General features: G+C 41.2%; 1 protein-coding gene and 1 long non-coding RNA gene across 4 annotated transcripts in view; both read right to left on the reverse strand.

Annotated features, from left to right (window-relative positions):
• LOC142829364 (uncharacterized) overlaps positions 1 to 5,663 on the reverse strand; it is a 94,767-nt gene extending 89,104 nt beyond the window's left edge. Inside the window, exons 1-2 of one of the 2 annotated variants that reach the window (XR_012903752.1) lie at positions 5,440 to 5,663; positions 4,737 to 4,823 (exon numbers count right to left, since the gene is read on the reverse strand). This is a non-coding gene — a long non-coding RNA (uncharacterized LOC142829364). The remainder of the gene's footprint in view (positions 1 to 4,736; positions 4,824 to 5,439) is intronic. The other variant, XR_012903753.1, reaches the window with a different exon arrangement.
• Positions 1 to 14,213, reverse strand: part of KCND2 (potassium voltage-gated channel subfamily D member 2) — a 395,949-nt gene that overhangs the window by 338,406 nt on the left and 43,330 nt on the right. The window lies entirely within an intron of this gene.

The raw sequence follows: 14,213 nt of genomic DNA on the forward strand, positions 1-14,213 counted from the left end.
TATGTAGCAGATGGAAAGAACACAACCATAACATAAGAATAATTCAAATAAATGATTTCCTGTAGAGAAAAACGTTAACACAAATTTTAAGTTGAGACTTAAACACAAACATGTCAAACTAGCAGCTGTGTGAGAATTTTTTGGAATAATAGTATATTTGCTGAAAAACGCAGTTTCAGGTTGACCAAAACCATTCACAAATTTGTGCTGAGTTTGTCAAATAGCATCAACTGAACACAAAAGTCTCAAAGTTTTGGTAATGTCAAAACCAAACATCTTTTTTTCAACCAAAATAAATCATGTAAGTTTTCAATCATTGTGAGAAAAGCAATGGAATGCAGGAATAGATTCACAAAATGGAGAGAGGAAGAGGAGGACTAATCACTGTCATTCATAGTGGCAAACCATAGTCTTTTATGATGACAATTAATAGTCATTGGGTCATAGCACATTGCTGAATACATCACACTAATAAAGTACTCTAGAATCAATTTTTCTATTGTTGAAAGTATTTCTATCCTAGTAAAAATACCCACTTAAACTAACATGAGTTGCAGGAGTAGTACCTCTGGGCAACACTGCAGAGACCCTCCCATTCCCATATTCCCAACCTAGGAGATGTTGGCAGAGGGATGTGCCTGTCACTTTTGAGAACCTGCCAAAGTAAGTGCTGCCCAAAACCAATTTCTGCACCCCAACTCCCATCCCAGTCTAGAGCCTGCACCATGAACCCAATTTCTCTCCCAGAGCCCAAACCCTTCCTTCACCCAAACGCCCTCCCAGAGCCTGCCTCCAACACCCACTCCCACTCCAACCTCCTGTCCAAGATGATGAAACTGAGGATGGGAGAGAGTGAGTGACATAGGGACAGGGGATGGAGTGAACGGGGGCATGGACTTAGAGAAAGGGCAAGGCAAGGGTCTTTGGGTTTGCGTGATCATACAGTTTGCAGGTCTACTGGCAGGCATGAGGAAGCCCTTAGCTGTGCTGGCAGCTCATGGGGCACCAGCCAGCACAGATGCAGTACCATCCAAACATCACCATATCTGTGCAGGCACGGCTCGTGCATGCATGGGAGCCAATGACTGTTCTGCCCAGAATTGCTGACAGCAGATCTGTGAATTACTTTTCCCTGATGTCACCTGTTCGTTCAGTATTGGCTGCTGATTTTTATGGTTTATGCATTTTTGCTTTTTTTTGTTTTTGTTTTTGTACCAGTCACTAAGACTTCTAGTCTCCTACAGCAGAAAAAGGGAGAGTTATTCCACCGGAATCAACAAACATGTATGCTGTTGAATTACATTACAAGGAAAGATGCCTCAAAATAGACTACTACAATTTATATCATATCAGCATAGTTTGCACTGATGTGTCTGCCACAGTGTATCAGTGTGATACACTGATAACTAGGAATGGTTAGAAAATGAGTGAAATTCTACACAAGAGATCAGAGAAGCTGATTGTTGTGGTCCCTTAAAATTTATGAGGGAAACGTGGACATTAAACACTATAACCATTGTGAGTAAAGAAGATTGGTAATACTGTACACCAAATTTGCAATTACTTTACACAGCTGTAAATGACTGCACCAGATGCAAGCTAATGGAAATTCAAAACACAGACAGAAATGGCCTATGGACTAGCAAGCTCTCTTTATTTTGAGAAAGTATGTCATTTAAAAATCATACCTCCACAGGCTCCATTTGTTGTCATAAGAAAACTATAGTCAAATGTCTAGGTTGATAAAGAAGAATAGTCAGGGAATTTAATTATGAAAGAAATCATTTATAAAATGACTTAGCTGTAATTTCCTCATCCTATTTGCTTAATTTTTGACAGTGTTATTTTTATTTACACAATAATAGATTGGTATTTATCTAATAACTGATATATCTGCAGATAAACAGAGTTCATAATAAAATTATGGCTGCTCAAATATTTAACCTAATATAGAATTTATACAAAATTAATTCACTGACTGAATATTGAAAGTACAGTAACATTTAACAAAATGAATAAAGTAACGTCAGAAACCAAACCACTAATTAACATTAACAAAAAGAGCAGAAACAAATATTGGAATGCACTAAACCAGGCATAAATCATCCATAGAGTTGTATTCTAACAGCTAGCCATAGTTGTCAGTGCAAGGCCAGCACCTCTGCAACCTGTACTCTTCTGTGATTTGCAAGAGCCCAAAGCTACAATTCTGCAAGCCATGATTAACTTTATGCACACAACTATATAGGACTTCAGCGGAACTTGCCATTGACTTCACAGGAACACTTGTGCAAAAAGCTAAATCTGTGCAAAACTGTTTTCAAGACCAGAGCCTGAGTTTTGTGGTCTTTTGATTGTAGTTTAAGACTTGTATTTGTCCAACTTTTTGACTGACCTTTTGTTAACCTGCAGGAGATTTTGCTTTGTTACATCTGGTTAATTATAACTGATTATTTTTACTGATAAAAACTATCCAGACCTTTAGTAACTGACATCAAAGTAATTTCTAAATAGAGAAATACATTTTTATCTACAAATAATTTGCCTTAGAATAGGTGTTAATATTTCCTTATTTAATTTACTCTGATCAGTATCAATATGACTAAACGGAGATGTATTGTTTACTTAAAATATAGCCATGTTGTTCAATGAGAAAGTTCTGAGATTACAGAAGTAATCATAGGTAAAAATAGGTATATGATTTCTGCATTTTATAGTGCAATGTATTTTTCAACTTTAATAAAATTTAGTGTATTTACATAAAAAGTATAATTGGACACAACAGTTTTACTATATGGCAGGATCTAGCTCCTGGTCTTTTCTGAACATCTTATCATGACTGCCACTCCTGAAATTGCCTGATATCACACAGAAACAGGGTTATAGTATCAGCTGCTGAATATTCAGGCATATGCTAGGTGACAAAAGCATGCAGAGTACACTTCTTACACAAAGAAGTCCTTACAACTTGAGACAAAAACACTTACCTCCGAGTTCCCAACGACCCTGAAGTATTCCAAATCTGAATAGCATACTATTTCATATATGGTAGATTACAGAACCCTTTATTAAAAACAGTAGTACAGAAAACACATAAGAACACGTTTTTCAGCTTATTGGCAGATTCGCCATGGTATACCTAGGGATGTTACTGTATAGTCGATTAACTGATTAACCAATAAGCATGGGCTTATTGGTTAATCCAAATGACTACACATGCTACCACCCCTTGCTGTCTCTGTATTAGAGGCAGCAGTGGGAGGGAGGCCTGTGTGGAGCTGGCTTTTAATTGGCTCCCCTCAAACACTGGATCCTGTGGAGTCACCTGCCCCTCCCTCCGTGCTGCTGCTAGCAGGATGGAGGGTGAGGGAAGCTGGTTTTCAAGCCTCTCTAGAAGCAGCAGTGTGGGGGGAGAAGAGGAAGAGGGAGAAGGGGTAGGTGGGAGAAGAGACATGCAGGACCTGTCTTTTAAGCTGGCTCTTCATGCATGCCAGCTGTGCAGAGCCAGCTGCCTCCCACAGAGGCAGCGGGAGTGGGGCAGGTGGGTTGCCAGAGCCGCCTCTGTCTGTGGTAGGTATGGGCTCGCCGTGAACAGAGGCTGCTCTGAGGGATGGCGGAGTAGCTTCTGTCTGTGGGAGGCTTGAGACACCCATGGACAGAGGCTGCTGCTTCTGATACAGAGGCTGCTGGCCCCACTCTCCAGGACCATTGAATAATCATGTAATTCTTAACACTCGTTGTGGCAACGTGATTATTAAATTAAATGATATCTAACATCCCTAGGTATAACAAGGCTTCTATCTAGGAAACTAGAAGACTTACCTGGGGTGGCGAGGCAGCCCAGTGCTGGGATGAGAGGTTGGCTTGGGGGTGGGGAATGGCCTGGGGATGGGGTTACAGCTCAGGGCAGGATGAGGCAACGGAGACCTCTCTCCAATGGCTCCAGAGTCAGCGGTGGACTCCCCAGCTGATCCCTGGCTCCACTCCGCATGGCATTTCAGTGAAACCTGGGATCAGCCGGGACTCAGAGTCCCCCACTGAACCTGGGCTCCATGCTTCATTGCCACTTTGAAATACACAAGAGCCCCCTCTGGGCACTCTTGTACATTTCAAAGCTAGCACACCATGTGCAGCCTGGAGTCAGTGGGACTTCCCCAGCTGCATGTGGAGTTGTACATTTCAAAGGAGGAATGCAGAAGTGCCTATCGACTAGTTGAATAATTGATGGAAATTCCTTAGACTACTCAACTAGTCAATTCACCTTTACTTAACATACTTGAGGGTGGGAAGGGGAGATTGCAGAGGCCTGCCAGTGTGGCCATGCTGGGCAGCCCGGCGGTGCCAGAGTGTGTGCATTTCCTATGGGTCCTGGGAGGTGGGGCTGCACTGCGTGGCCCTGGTGGTGCTCCGGGGGGGGGTAAGCATTGGGGCCAGTGGATTGCATCCCCCGGTGTGGTACTGGGGGGCGAGGGCCAGGGGTGAAGGCTTTGCCATGTGGGGGTCACTTATTTGGGCCTATAGCTAGCAGCATGGCAAGCCCTGTCTCCCTTGGCCACTCTCTTCCTGGTGAATTTGTCCCCAGTGGTCACTCAGTAATACAGCTGTCCCCTGCGCTCCCTGCCCTCGGTGTTGACTGTGCAGTATCACATCCCTCTGATCCGCACTCTCCTTTTCTGTGTTATGGCACAACCAAACCCTGACCTTGCTTTAAGTTAGGATAAGAGGATGCTACATACCAAATTTGGTGGTCCTAGATGTTATCATACAGGAGGAGATCTTGAACAAATAGACTTGCAGACAGATGGACTCTCAGACAGATGCCACTAATATATATAGAGAGATGACGATTCAGAGTGATGGAGTTCATAAAGTACACATTCTTAAATGTGTCCACTTTGCTAGCAAGGTAACCCACAGTCAAGGGAGATAAGTTTGGTTTAGAATGTAACAGAGAAAGAGAACATATACACACAGGTGAATTACAGTCAGCAGTATAACAACAACATTGAATATGACTCACACACTATAATTACAGTTTATTTTTAAGATGATAATTAATCACTACAGGCTATTTATTTTGAGACAATCCAGAATAGTAAGTTGCAGAAATACATGATGGGGCCTATTGTGTGAAACAGCCGTTCCTTTCAGATCCGTGGAAAGGTAATGTCAGAAGGTTCCACTTTGCTTTGTTTGACCAGATGTCAATGAACACACACACACACACACACACACACACACACACACACACACACACACACACACAAAACACCCCCAAAAAACAAACACCTCCCCTTTCTGAACTGTTCTCTAACAAAGCAATGAAACCTTAATTAATGATACTACATTTAAAAGGTTATTCAGTACAGATGAGTACATTCATTAAAAGGCAGCAAAAGAGGAAGAATAACTGCATGTGTGCTTGGAAAAGCCACTTACCCAGTTAAATCTTTAATGAACCGTGTATCATCCACAAAACAGTATCTTTTAAAAACTGTAGCTTTAGGCCATTGGAAAGCAGGAACTATCTAATTTCATCAGAGAAGTAACAGTACCACTCCTCCACTCTTTTGTTGCACTGCAGCTATGCATGAACAGCTATACTACTATATGAAACAAAGTGCAAGGATGCCACGTGATTAAAGACAAACAAACTGTGTCAATGTCTCTCTGTTGAAGATCTCTAGCATCCAGAATGAAGTCACATGTTAATTTTAATGGCTCACACTGCAGACAATATTCTCCCTCTTGCCTTGAACTGATTACCACATCAGAAAACAGTTATTGTGTAATTGTCTTCTGAAGTTTGCCTGAAGAGGAATAGCAAGATCAGATCACTAGGGAGGGGAATATAATAATTTTATAATTTCCTACTTTGGGTCTTGAATACAATTCTTTACCAAGAAGAGATCACATTTCATCTGTAGCTGCTGTTAAGAGTTAAGTTAAGCCTTTTTTTTAGAAGGACTGAATTCCAATTATCTTCTGGCAGCAAGCTGGGACTTTTGTGAGCTTATCATTCCTAGTGAGTAGTGAGAGATGATCTCAGTAAGAAATCAATAGCAGACAGCTTTTATCCTATTCTTTGGCTCTGTTCAGAGCCTCAAACCCAATCTTAAGCAAATAGTTTTTATCAGGGCAATACCAAATCCACTATCCAGGCCTTGCCTACATGACTCCAAATAGGATGATTTCCAAAATATCTGCCCAAGGCATAAAACTTTATACCCCAACTAATATAAGTCTGAGTCCTCCTAAGGCCTGAGGAAACCACTGAAAAAAAAATCTAGAGCACAGCTCTGCAAAGAGCTCCTTTTTGACTGAAAAGAAGTGACTAAGAAGATTGTACTGGGAACTGAGCTGTGGCAGTTGGAATGAAACTTGGGATGTGGCTAGGGCTTGAGAGGAGGGGCCAAACATTTGTGAATTAGGAAAATGCATAACTGAGATAAAAATCAAAATCACTAATTAAAATAAGGTCTGTCCTAGAGACAGCAGATTTAATTGCCTCTACTCTATAGGAAACAATCAGAAGGGTCTACCATTCCTGCTAGTACTTCCACATTGGATTAGTCCTTCAGTTAAGATAGACAGAGGTCCCATTATCAGTCTCTCCCAAGTGGAACAGATATTGGCCCTAGGCCTTCTTTCACGGAAATCAATGGAATTTTGCCATCAACTTCAATGGGTTTAGAAGAAAGCAAACTGTTTACTCATTTGCATAAATCCAGCCAGAATCCTGGAACTATTCATGCAGAATAGTGAAACCTTTTTCACAGTTTGTCATGCATTAGCAACTCTGTTTCATATCTTTATTCATATAACATTAATTGGTATTTCACTATTGCTTCATAAAATAATAATCTATTTTTCCTCACTCTGTTTCTTTATGATTATGCATCTACTTCGACTTGAAAGAATTAATTTCATTCAATCGGAATTGTAATTTTCAGGCTGTAGGATCAAGTTTTGCTCAACATGTCTAATCTGGGGAAAAGAAAAAGTCCTTTGTTCTGAATTTGCTACATATTACCCTTTCTCTTGACTCGTTTCTGACTTCCCTGCTCATAAAAATGTGTATTCAGAGATGTTTTGTTCAAGTAAAAAAAAAAATTAATAAGGATTGTCTGGTTTGTTCAGGCCTACATATAGTGTCCTCCCATTTTGTTGTAAAGTTATCCCCTATGAATGATGGTTTAGAAAGATATTTTCTTTTCATTAGTACTGGTGGCTTAACTTGAGCAATTTGACACCCTTAGCTTTTATCACTTCAAACTCCCATCAGACATCTTTAGGCCAGTAGGAGAAGATTTTCATTGGCACAATGAACAACTGCCATTGCCTGAGTGCTTAAACTGCCCTCTGTACCTTTAAAAGCCTACTAAGAGTACACACACATTTGTACCAGTTCAATTAAACCAATTTAGTTTAAGTGTATAAATGTTATGTGGAAACTCATTTTATTTTACTTTAAACCTCCTTCAATCTACTTAAGCTAAACCTACTTAAATCTAGTTTACACAAAATGTAAGGCTACATCTACACAACAAGGTTTTTGTGTAAGAAGTCTTTTGCAGAAGAGTTCTTGCACAAAAACTTCCTGGGCAAAAGCACATCCACACCTCTTTTGTGTAAGAGAGCATCCACACTGCATGGATGCTCCCACGTAAGAAAGCTCTGATGGCCATTCGCAGAATGGCCATCAGAGCACCTGTGCTTTTTCGGTTAGGCTCTATTTGCTCAAGAAACCCCATGTGGAGTGTCCAAGCATGCCTTTTTTCACAATAGCTGAAGCACAAAAAGGAGTCATGCCTTATAAAAGGAGGTTTACCTACACCGGAAAAAACCCTCTGTTCTGTCGCCTTACTGCCGATTTGCTTGCACAAAAGTACATTTCAGGTGCAGATGCTCTGCAGGCTTTAGTGCAAAAACTTGCAGTGTAGATGTAGCCTAAGAGAACCTACAAAGCATTTAGGATTTATCTGGAGTCCTTGCTGAGGCAAAACTCTGAACTATCAATTAAGTGCTCACTCTTATCCAAAAACTACATGAATTGGGTCTTCTGCAAACAGCAAATCTGTTATAAATAACAATGTTACATCAAGCCTTCATTTTTTACAATTCCTAATGTTTCTGCATTTCATACATGCCTTAGCATTTTATCTACCAAGTGAAAGAACTGCTTGTCATAAGACTCATGGCTTTGATTGTGTTATTTATTAATCTATCCAAAACACAAGTTTCTAACTTCTGTTTTAGAAAACCAATTATGAAGTATAATATAACAGCCAGATGTAATCATAACTGAGACCTGCAATACCCTCTTCACACATTACCTTAATTCAAAATAAAACTTTCTTGGCTTTCGCTCTCAATTTCTTAGTCTGTTTAAGTAACCTTTATTATATACTTATGAACTAGATAGTCCATGCTGAAATCATTCATTCTATGTAACGCTGCAGTACAAGTTGTGCTTCTGCCAAAGCAGCTTTAACATAGAACATAAAAATCCTCTCTCCTGAACCAGTTTTCAGCTCATAACCACACAATTATAAATTCAAGAGAATACCTCATATATTGAACATTGAAGTTGCTAATTCAATTACTAGTTGCAAATATTTGGAGCCCTACTTTTAAATTCAAGAGTCTCTAAAAACTTTCATAAAATTTTGAATTAACCCAGTTTTTCAGATGGTTTATTTATTTTAGACTTTGAGTGCAAATAGTTATATCTCAATCCATATATTTTAAATTATATACAGTAAACTGAAGATCCAATCCACTCTTTTGTAGTTGCTTAAGAGTGTCTGATTAAGCTTATAAGTGCTAAGCAGGTCCAGAGGTGCTTTACATACCCACTACTCTTAACTTCAAAGTAGTAATATAAACTACTACTTATAGCTATGTGTTTAGCTCTGGGCACATTTCAGTATGTAACCTATATTTGGCATATGAGAAGTTCCTATTTCTTTCCATAACCTATTTTCTCTATATAGTAAAAGATTAAAACAGTTTCAGAGAACTTTAAAACTGAAGAAGTTTGATCAAATGAAAGGAAACTATAAAATTATTTTACTGCACTTGTCTCTTTTGCATTGAAAGAGGTTACACATCCTGAGGTTCTTCAGGACGTGTGTCGCTATTGGTGTTGCAGTGTCAGTGCATCAGTGCCCCTGAATTTGGGATTAGGGATGTTCATCAGAAGAGTCCATCGGAAGACACAAGCTCCCCTCCTCTCTCTTGTGCCACAAACAGGATGTATATATAGCACCATGCAATCCAGTGGCTCTTCAGTTCCTTCTCTGCTGAACTACTAATATGTCAGATCCAAAGCAGAGGGGAGGAGGGCTGATGTCCAATATATGAATTGCTGCCTCCCATTGGTTAATGTGAGTCTTCGGGAATAAGCAAGGAAACTGAATAGGTGGAAAGACAGATGAAAAGATTATAGAAAGCTTGACAAAATGTTGGGATGTGGATGCAATGTAACATCATCTTTACGAAAAAAAAGTGTGTAAAGGGATATGCCCCAAGGATCCCAATTTTGATAACCCACTGGGCAGAAGTGATATCTACAAGAAAGACTGTTTTTGTTGAGAAGCAAAAGTGGGAACATGTCACTGGATTGAATGATGGTCTAGCAAGAGAGCATAGGATGACGTTGGTGTCCCAGAATGGGGGTCAGATCCTGTATGTGAGAACATAAGAACGGCCATACTGGGTGAGGCCAAAGGTCCATCTAGCCCAGTCTCCTGTCTTCTGACAGTGGCCAATGCCAGGACAAAGTTTTTGCAGACTTTGGAAAGTGTTTAGTGAGCAGGTATGTGAAAACAGAATGGTCATCTATATGGCAATGAAAAGTGGTGATCCCCAGTGTTTCCTCTAAGCTACATGGCAGCACAGCTCTGAAGCTACTTAATGAGCCCTGCCCAGCCAGTGGCTCAGGATTCTGACATGGAGCTGACTGGTGTGGAGGGGGGTACTTCTCCCACAGTGACAGCAGCAGCTCCTTGATGGGGACAGAGTAGTGGGTCTCTCCCTGATGGTAGAGAGGAGATTATTCAATACATATTTCATGATTTTGTCTAAAAGTGTCTCAGAAAATTCGTGTCCATTAAAGACTCTGAAACAGGAAATGAATTGTTTTGGGAACTACTTCCTCAACTTCCTAACTACACTTGGTCTCAACTTTCAGGAAGGTTTATTGAACCTGTGAATTAAATTTCCACTAACTCAAACCTAAAACTGTATCTGCTTGAAAACAGAATGTAGCAGACTCTGAAAAGGGAAAGACACACTTTAATGCACAGACCATTTCAGCTGAATCCTCAGAATGGCACTGCACATCTTATGGCAAAAGACCAAAGTCGAAAATGACAAAGCTGGGCCACAAGATCCTGCAATGTAGGATTCAAGTACAGTGGACATCATCTTCCTTTCCAAGTTCAAACAGATGAACATCATACCTAAGGGACTGAGGGTAAAAAACCCACTGCAATCTATGTATCCCAAAGACTACAGTCAGAGATTACGCCACATTCTCGCAAAGAAACTCAGGACCCATCTTATCAGTATTCTATACAAAAAACAGAAGAAAATCAAGGAAGAGCTCTCAATATTAGAAACTGTCATAAAAAAAACCAAGCTTCCACACACACTTCATCTTCTCCAGACCTTATTAAAATTCAACAAACCACCTACAAGGATCATTTTATTTTCCTTAAGAAGAAAAAGAATAATAAACTTATCCAAACTCCTACATGCCTCAGGATCTTTCATTCCCAATACTTTCAACTAACCTAGCAAAACTGTCAACCTATGCAACCACACACTTAGTCCAGAAGCTATCCTATCTTGAGGACTCTCCTTCTGCCCTACCACTGCTACGAATATGATTCAGTTCTGTGAAGATCTGGAAGCCTATTTTTGCCACCTCCACCTAAAGGACTATTTCCAACACACCAATGTACAACACACTGACCTTGCTGCTCCCCCCCACCAATCCACAAGAGGAAGTCTGCTAGGTGGACCCCTACTAAGAGTTGTAACGAGAGCCTGGACTTCTACATTGATGGCTTCTGCAAATGTACTTGGGCTGACATTGTCAGCAAACAACATCATAGAACATATAACCTCAATTATGCAAAACAAAATGCTATACACAGCCTCAAAAACAATTCTAACAACATCATCAAATATCAGAGGGGTAGCCGTGTTAGTCTGAATCTGCAAAAGCGACGAGGAGTCCTATGGCACCTTATAGACTAACTGAAGTGTAGGAGCATAAGCTTTCGTGGGCAAAGACCCACTTCGTCAGATGCATCTGACGAAGTGGGTCTTTGCCCACGAAAGCTTATGCTCCTACACTTCAGTTAGTCTATAAGGTGCCACAGGACTCCTCGTCGCTTTAACATCATCAAAGAGGCTGACAAAGGGAGCACTGCAGTCATGAACAGAACAGGTTATGAGCAGGAGGCGACCAGACAACTCACCAACAAAAAGCCTCTCTCCTGTGATCCAGCTGAAGAATGCTAAAAAAAAAAAAACCCTCAAAACTGCTCATGAAGCTCCCTCATGCTACTCAGGACCAAATTTACACTAACACCCACCCTAATCCCCGACCAGGAGTTTTCTATCTGCTACTCAAGATGCACAAACCTGGAAATCCTTGTCAGCCGGTGGCCGTGGTACTGTGTGGTCTGTGAGCCCTATTAAAAACCCGAGTCTTCAACTGCTAGGACAGGGTCCCTTCACAGCAGGCCCAAAAGGGAAAACAGAATTTCGCTCGTCTTCACTTACAGCCCATAACTTAAACCCCTCCAATGCATTATCAACAATCTATAACCTATCCTGGAAAATGACTCCTCACTCTCATAGGCCTTGGGGAACAGGGCAATCCTTGCCTACAGACAACCCCCTAACTTCAAACAAATTCTTTCCAGTAACCACGCAACACACCTCCATCATAATCATCCAGGAACCAACCCCTGCAATCAGCCCCAATGCCAACTCTGTCCACATATCTACACAAGCCATTTCATTACTGGTCCCAACAATATCAACCACTACATCAGGGTCTCATTTAACTGCACATCCACTAATGTGATCTAGGCCATCAAATGCCAGCAGTGCCCCATGGCCATGTATATTGTCCAAACTGGACAGTCTCTACGGGAAAGAATTAATGGACACAAATCAGATATTCCAAAAGGCAACACACAAACCAGTTGGAAAACACTTTAATCTGCCTGGACACTCATTAATAGATCTCCAAGTCACCATTTTGTTTCAGGCCAATTCCACAAGCCAAATACACAGAGCAGGATTGGAACTTAACTTCATTCACAAGTTTAATTCTTATGCGAATGGTTTAAACAGAGACATCGGCTGGCTCGCACACCACCTTCCACATCCTATGACTTAACCAACCAAGCAAACAATGGAGGAGCTAATTGTTCTTATCAGCCTCTTGTAATTGAACACTCTACTCACTATATCTCTATTTTTTTCCTCTCCTTCCCTGCCCCTCACCACCCTTATTTATTCTTGGATCTGGACTTCTAATACTCCTGTCATCCCTGAAGAAGTGGGTTGTGCCCACAAAAGCTCATGATACCATCTGTGTGTTTTGTTAGTCTTTAAGGTGCTACTAGACTAATTGTTGTTTTATTAAGCTTTTCCTGGTACAGACTAACTTGGCTACTCCTCTGAAGCTTTTGTACTGTGAAGCGTTTATCCACCTATATTGCAAGCAGAGTTCAAGTCGTTGCAGCAAAATGGTTGCTGTTTTTGATAAGTCTTGCCACTTTCTGCATGAAATCCATATCTTGCACATGTCTTTGGTCTTAGACAATATTCAGTATCTGTCAGACCTGTATGGTGCCTCTATTGCTATAAGGATCAGAAACTTGTTGTCTCATAGGTAGAGTTGGAGTGGCTTTAGAGGAATTCTGTATGCAGTGTCACTGCCAAATACCTATATAAAGTGGTTTATCTTTCTTCAAAATGTCATTCTCTCTCAAAGATCTGGCCTTCCTTCAATTGTGCATACATTTTGTCCACATTTCCAGGAAACAACACAGAATGATCTCAAAGTCTTTATTAATATGCATACATTGAACCTATGTTGGGTCTACTGAAGGACTTCCCTAAATTCCTGGATTTGCAGGATTGAGCCAGATCCAGGAACTTCATATAAGAATGGCCATACTGGGTCAGACCAAAGATCCATCTAGCCCAGTATCTTGTCTTCTGACAATGGCCAGTGCCTGTTCCAGAGAGACTGAACAGAACAGGTAATCATCAAGAGATACAATGCCTGTTATTCATTCCCAGATTCTGACAAACAGAGACTAGGGAAGCCATCCCCACCCATCCTGACTAGAAGCCACTGACGGACCTATCATCAGTGAATTTATCTGCAGGTTGGACCTCCCTGGTCTGGCACCTTTGGTACTTGACCAGTCCCGGATGAGGGATTTTGCTGGACCAGGATAAGTAATTTCTGGGCCCCCTGCCACCTGCTCCCTCCAGCCCTGGCCTGAGCACCAGCCTCCTAGACAGCTTCCCCTCTCACTGGCCCCCAGTTCTTGCTGCCACACTGGACTCTCGCTGCAGCACCTGGCTCCAGCTGTTGGCCCGGGCAATCCTGCACCAAGCAACCCTGCGCGCACCCAACTCCCACTGACCACTATCACATGGGACTCCCACTGCCCTGCTGGTGCACCCTGCTGGTGCATATTGAGTTCCCACAGCCCATGCCAGCCTACAGGGCTCCCAGTACTAGCTCTTCACCAGGACTCTCTAGTTCTGGAACATCCGTGATCCTCCTGGACCACAGATGTTGCTGGACCAGAGAATCCTGGCTAGGAGGGTTTCAACCTGTATTACCTTTTTGAACCCTGCTATAGTCTAAATCTTTACAATTACCTCTGGCAAAGAGTTCCCCAGATTAGTTATGAATTCTATGAAGAAATACTTCCTTTTATTTGTTTTATCCTACCACCTATCAATTTTATTTGGTGACCTCTAGTTCTTGTGTCATGACAATGAGTTAATAGTAGTTCCTTATCTATTTTCTCTAAACAGAATTTATAGACCTCAATTATATCCCCCCCTCAGTCATCTCTTTTCCAAGCTGAAAAAAACATCACAGACTTATTAATCTCTCCTCATACAGAAGCCATTTCATATCTCTAATCATTTTTGTTGCT

This window comes from Pelodiscus sinensis, chromosome 1 (assembly GCF_049634645.1).
Source record: "Pelodiscus sinensis isolate JC-2024 chromosome 1, ASM4963464v1, whole genome shotgun sequence".
NCBI classification, from domain to species: Eukaryota; Metazoa; Chordata; order Testudines; family Trionychidae; genus Pelodiscus; species Pelodiscus sinensis.